This window comes from Fukomys damarensis, unplaced genomic scaffold (assembly GCF_012274545.1).
Source record: "Fukomys damarensis isolate Sample0158 unplaced genomic scaffold, DMR_v1.0_HiC HiC_scaffold_1, whole genome shotgun sequence".
Classification (NCBI taxonomy): Eukaryota; Metazoa; Chordata; class Mammalia; order Rodentia; family Bathyergidae; genus Fukomys; species Fukomys damarensis.
The window spans coordinates 45668728-45675962 of NW_022900913.1; positions in this window are offsets into that span (position 1 = coordinate 45668728).

Consider the following 7235-nt stretch of genomic DNA (forward strand, 5'->3'; position numbering starts at 1 on the left):
TATCTCCACATTGATTTCCATAGTGGATGAACCAGTCTGCACTCCCACCAACAATGGAGAAGGGTTCCTTTCTCCCCACAACCCCGCCAACATTTGTTATTGTGTGATTTCTTGATAGCAGCCATTCTTTGTGGGGTGAGGTGGAATCTCAGTGTTGTTTTCATCTGCATCTCTCGAATGACCAGTGATGTGGAACATTTTTTCAAATATTTTCTTGCTGCTTTTACTTCTTTGTCTGAGAAATGTCTGTTCATTTTGGATGCCCATTTTTGAATCGGGTCTTTATATTTGGGGGGACTGATTGTTTTGAGTTCTTTATATATCCTTGATAATAGTCCTTTGTCTGAGGAACAGCTGGTAAAAATTTTTTCCCACATTGTAGATTGTCTTTTAGTTCTGCTGATGGTTTCTTTTGAAGTACAGAAGCTTTTTAGTAAGATGAGATCCCAGTTGTTGATTCTATCTGCTAGTTCCTGTGCTACTGAGGATTTGTTCATAAAGTCTTTTCCTATGCCAGTGTCTTCCAGAGTTCTGCCTAACTTACCTTCCAGAAAGTTTAATGTTTCTGTTTTAATATTTAGATCTTTAATCCATTTGGATTTTAATTTAGTGCATGGCGAAAGATAAGGGTCTAATTTTAATCTGTGGCATGTTGACATCCAGTTTTTCCAACACCATTTATTAAAGAGGCTATCTTTCCTCCAATGAGGATGGTCACCTCCTTTGTCAAAGATGAGGTAGTTGAGTACATCTGCATTTGTTTTTGTGTCTTCCAGTCTGTTCCACTGATCCTCAGGCCTCTTTCTTTGCCAGTACCATGCTGTTTTTATCACAGTGGCTTTGTAGTATAGTTTCAAATTGGGAATTGTTACACCTGGTGCCATGTGCCTGTTGCCTAAAATGGCTTTTGCTATTTAACACTCATCTTTTTAATCCATTACAAATTATAATTTACAGCAAGTGAATCTAGAAAAATTATTTCAAGTGACAAATTTTCAAGTTTGCTAACAATTACTATACATGTGCATATTTGCATGCTGCAATTATGTATAAATACATAACATAAACACACATACTATAGAAGCCAGGATGCAGATCCATTACACCTACCATATAAGAGTTGTTTGTGTTCTGTTTTGATGTTTTATATTAACTTATAGTTCTCTTTGATATTTGTTTTATTACCTTCTCCTCTTTTGTAATTTCTAAGAGACTGACTATGCACACTGTCTTGGGAATCAAACAGAATAGCAGAAGGCAAAGAAACAAAGATTTTATTCTAAATTTATTTATTTATTATTTATTTTTGTGTGTGTATGGTACTGGGGATTGTACTTGGGCCCTTGTGCTCCCAAGGAGGGCAGTGGAACCACTGAGCCAAATCCCTGGCCCATGAAACAAAGATTTTTGAATTACAAAAGTCTATGCACTTAGCCATACAGAAAAATTCAGGGTAAAAAACAAAAAGTTTCATAACTTCTAAAACACAAACACATGTTTTAGGCTTGAGGTTGGGAAAGTTAGAGGGAAAGCCATTGGTGCAGACCCCAGAGAGAGGGGTAATAAGCCCTGAGCAGGCACAAGGTAGGATGACAGGGACTGAAAGAATGAAAGATCAGGCCCTGTGTCCTGGGGATACCTGGGACAGGTGGCTGATAAGGCTCTGGACAGCCATAGAAAGTTGCTTTGTTTTGTTTTCACTTCAGTGGAGAGCAAGGACAGCAGAAAGATTTGAGTGCCCTCAATAGGCATGGATGTATTGCAGAAAAGCTGTAGAAAATGAAGGAATTAAAAAAAAAAGAAGGAAGGAAGGAGGAAGGGAATGGAAAGGAAAGGAAAAGAAGAGAATACAATCATACAGACTACTACAACATATCTTTTCAGGCACATGCAAGGACAAGTAGCCAAAGATCTAATGGGACCCTGGACATTTAGGGAATAGCTATGTAAGCAGAGAACATAGAGGACTAAAAGGCTCCTCCTTCCAATTATGTTGATACTACATAAATTTCCTGTAGTGTACTGGGGCATGGGGAGAAGGTGTTCACAGATTAGATAAAAGTAGATTTCTACCACCCCAAGAAATAAAAATTATTTTCTTACATCAGACAAAATAGATATTACATTAAAAGTTGTGAAGGACATAAATGAGTTGATTCATAAAGAGGATGTAATGATTATAAATGTATTTGTACTTAATATCAGACCACCTAACTATGAAGGGCAAATTGGTTTTTTTTTTGTGGGGGGATGGAGATCGAACTCAGGACCTTGTGCTTGCAAGGCAGGCAGGGGAACCACTGAGCTAAATCCCCGATACTAAAGGGCAATTAACAGATCTGAAGGGAGAGAGAGACTACAATACAATAATAGGAGTGGCCTGTAATATCCCACTTTCAACAGTGGATCCAGACAAAAAATATGAAAATACAGAACTTGAAGTACATTTTACACTGGACTTATCAGACATATACAGAGCATTCCAGCCAACAGCAGCAGGATATGTGTTCTCTCCAGGTATATATAGAACAATCTCCAGTACAGATCCTATATGAGGCCACAAATCAAATGTTAAGAAATTTAAGAAATCTAAAATAATATTGACTATCTTTTCCAACCACATTAGTATGAATTTAAAAGTCAGTAACAGGAAGAAAACTGGATAATGCAGATATGTGGAATGTAAATATGTTCTTGAACAACTAATAAGACAAAGAAGAAATCAAAAGGGGAAATCTGAAAGTATCTTGAGACAACTTATAAAAAACACAACTGTAGAAACACAACTTATAAACCTTACAGAATATAGCAGTTTTAAGAGGGAAGTTTGTAGTAATAAATGCCTACATTAGAAAGGAAGAAATATCTGAAATTTAAAAATCTAACATTATACATTAAGGAACCAGAAAAAGAAAATAAACTTAATCCAAAGTTAACAGAAGGAAGGAAATAACACAGATCACAGCAACAACAAATGAAATGTACTAGAAAAACAGAAGAGTTGGTTTTATGAAAAGATAAAGCTGGCAAAATCTTTAGCTAGAATGAAAAAGAGACTCAAATAATAAAGTGAGAAAGAAGACATTACCATAGATAGCAGGGAAATACAACAGATTATGTACAGTTTTTCTTTATTCTGTATTCTTAATGTCAGTGATTCCCAGACCTGACTGAAAATTACAGAGAGAGAGAGAGAGAGAGAGAGAGAGAGAGAGAGAGATTTGGATTGATAGTGTTTAGGGAAATTAAGATTATGGGGTGGGTTAGCAACCTCTTTTTAACGCCACATAAATCATCCTTAGGACAATACTCAACCTATGCAATGGGAATGAAATACATGATAAAGAACTCAATTAATGAAGGTCACCAAAAAATGGTAAGACATCTAGATCAAGAAGAACAGGAAGAGAAGGTGTAACTGATACTGAAAAAGATTAAACTGATGATTCAGAAGAACTCAAAAGAGATGTGAAATCTGGGAACATAACGTCTGAGTCAGTATTCATACCTAGGATAACTTCTTATTTGGGATGTGAAATAAGTTTGAAATTCTCAAGCATCTGAGTGAGAGAAAACACCTACTATATCTTAGTACACTGCCTTGTTATTTAGTCAAATGAAACTGGTTATTCAAATGAGAAGTATCAAATACCTAACTTTCTGCTTTTCAAATGATAATGTTACTGAATCAAGGAAAGTGCACTGTCTGCCAGCTCAAAATGGCTTAAACAGTAACGGGATGTCTTGTCTCACGGAACAAGAAATACAAATGTAAGGCATCTCTGAGGTGGGAGACTTCTGATTTGTCATTTTTATGGAAAAAGTAGCAGCCAATCCAGACATCATATTCTCGTCCACTTTCCTCCAGAGCAGTGAAAGGAATTTTCTTTGTGTCCGTTTCAACAGCTGTAAAACCCTTTTCCTTGCTCCCAGGAGGCCCCTAAATGCCCTTTGCCAGAAACGCGTTTCATGGCAAGTTCTAAAGGAAGCACTGAAAAAGGATTGGGCGTCTTAGCTACTCTGTGTTGTATTTATCCCCACAGCCTCTCCTGAGTCCCACAGAGAGGCACATGACCTCAGGGAGGAAGGAGAGCTGTGAAACAGGAAAGGGTGGTAGCCCACAAGGAAGGAGGAGCATAGCTCTGAGAAACTATGTTGGCTGCAACTGAGACTAGGAGAAAGATCCTCCTCCAGTCCCCTTTCAAATACAAATTGGAGCCTTGACAGCCTGGTGCATCCAGGTGCTCTCTACCCTTCCTGTGCTCAGGATGAACAAGTCTTGATTTTTGTCTAAATAAAGCGTGATTAATAAGTTAAGCTTGCCTAATAAGCCAAGCATGCTCTGGAGTATCATATAAAACTTTCTTGTATCATGTATACATTTAGTATTTAGAATAATTAGGTGTTGCTCTCTCTTTGATACAGATAACACAATATAAATCTATAAACACAGAGAACATCGTTTGGACTACCACTTGTAACTGTCATTATACTATTTCCATAAACTTACATTGTTTTGCCTGGTACACAGCCTACTTAAATAAAATGGATGTTTCCTATCCCCCAATAACAATGACATGAGTAAATGTTAATATATTCACTTGAACAGTCTTAGGCTTATCTTTCAATTTTAAAGATAGTGTTTTAATTTAATGTCAAGTGGGACCTCAAAACAAGCATCTTTACTATTTCTTCCATTCCTTGCTGTACCATTGTTTCAACTCAATTTTCATTGCCTCAATCTCCCTTAATAGATGAACTTATGAAGAATTAGATGCCTCTGGAAAAGATAACTTACGTGCATGGCCCATCAGACTATTTCTGACTGAGTCTGAGCAATGACACAGACATGTTTTAGTTGGGATGCTCACTTAATGTATGTGGTGGTGTGGAATGATTAATTGGGTGGTGGGCTCCAGGGTTGGGTAACTGAGGGTGTGGTGCAGAAACAATGCAAGCAATTATGTGTGATTGCATCCTATTAGGAAAGGTATCATACAAGCATCACTTCCCCTGACATGCCATCCCTTAGCCAGGTCAGGGACAGGTGTTGCACCGAGGTGTCCTTATAATACTCTCTTGTCCACGACAGCACATATTGTATAGTATTGCAAATGGCTGTGTATTAATCTTTATCTTTTGTACTTAACACAAAGGAAGACACAGAGCCTCATATATCTATATTGCTAGTACCTAGACTAGTGCCTGATATGTAGCAGAGAATATTTGCAGCATGAGTGCAAAGCCAGTGTTACAGATGGAACTGTGTCCCACTAAAATTTATATGTTGAAATCCTAACCTCCAGTACCTCAGAATGGGAACTCACTGCAAGAGAGGGTCTTAAAAGAATCAAGTTAAAAATGAAGTGGCCTAGGGATTTAGCTCGGTGGTTCCGGCACCTGCCTTGCAAGTATAAGGTCCCAACTTTGACCCCCAGAACAAAACAAGAACAACAAAAAGAAGTCATTAGGGTGGATCCTAATCCAAATGTGTATTTATAAGAGAAGAAATCTGGACAGACACGTGTGCAGAAAAAGGTAATATGAACATAAAGACAAACATATAGAAAGCAAAACAAGAGATCTGCAACAGATCCTTTCCTCATAATCCTCAGAAGGAACTATGTTGGACATACTTGCTTTGAACTTGATTGTCCTGCCTCAGTCTCTTGAGTAGCTGGGAATACAGACATGTGCCACCATGCCCACCTTGATTGCAGACAAAACTGTGTGAACAATATAATATATTTTTGTTGTTTCAGCTACCCCGTTTGTGGAACTTTGTTACAGCAGCCCTAGCAAACCAATATAACAAGTGAAAATGTTCATTCAACTTGAGAAAATTTCAGAATCAGAGGCCAGGGTTAGATCATGATTAACTATAAAGAAAGGTAATGATTAACATAGGAGTGGTGCAAAACTCTGAGAAATAACATAGGAAAGACACAGCAAAATGCAGCAACTCAGTGAATGCCCATATTTAGGAAACAGAAAGAGAAGTCAGAGAAAAACACAAGGAAATAACACTCGGAAACCTGCAAGATAAAGAGAGCTGCTTCGCTATGGCTCACACAATTTCACAGAAGCAAACAAATTAGGAAAAGCCACATACAGATATTCTTAATCTCAAAATATTGAGGCCCAGGGCAGACTCTGGAACAGAAGATATCCACAGTATGGCATGGTTCCTAATCCAGTGTGGCCTCACCCATACTACTTTTCCTTTCAGGTGTGAGAAAAGAATAACAAAATGGACTCTGGTGATGGAAGTTCCACACCTGACTGGTGAATAGGTAAGGAGGCCTTACAGGTGTCCCTTGGCAATGGGATAAACACTGAGGTAGAATGATTCTTGCCTTTGATATTTAACAATTACTTTTAAAATGAGAACCACTAAGCACGGTGCTGCCTGCCAGCAGTCCTGGCTACTCAAGAAACTGAGGCAGAAGGGTCTCATCTCTTAAAAATGAAGAATTGATTTTTAAAAACATAATATTATATTCTTGAGCTGAAGGTGTGGCTCATTGGCAGATCAGATGCCCACATGCATAAAGCCCTGGGTTTGATGGGGGAGGGGAGAATATGAATATGAATACGAATATGATAATATTCAGCTACACCCTGACTTAGCTGAACTCTTCTTTCCTTCAACCCCATAATCACCTTTTACCAGGCCCCAAAATAACTTTATTTCAGTATATTACATACCCAGGAATATCATTCTGCTCTAAATTCACCTCTCTAACATTCCACCAAATATTCCATTTACAGAATCATCTAATTCCCCCAAAAATCAAAAGACCAGTTTATTAAATTTTAATTCATGATGATAGAGACTAGAAAGAAAATAATTTCATTATTAATTAAAGACTCTAATTCTGAAATTTATGTGCATTACTTTCCTGACATACAGAAAAATTAATATAAACTGGAACTGTTAGCCTTCAAAGTGCAGCTCAGTGAGAAAAACAAACTTGTTTCAGAATTACTGTGAGAAAAAGATAAGAAGGTATCCATGATAAATTAGAACAAGAAGGTGATCTAACCAGAGGTGCCCAAATACTCAGAATGAAAAAAAGTTATTGGAAAATCTTACAAATAAATTATAGGGGAAAAAAATAAAATAAGAAAGACACTTAACAACCCAAAAAAGAAGAAAATGTAACCAAAGCAGCAAGAGAAAAATTTTCCACAAGTGTTCCAAGTTTAAAACATGAATTCATAAAATCATTTTT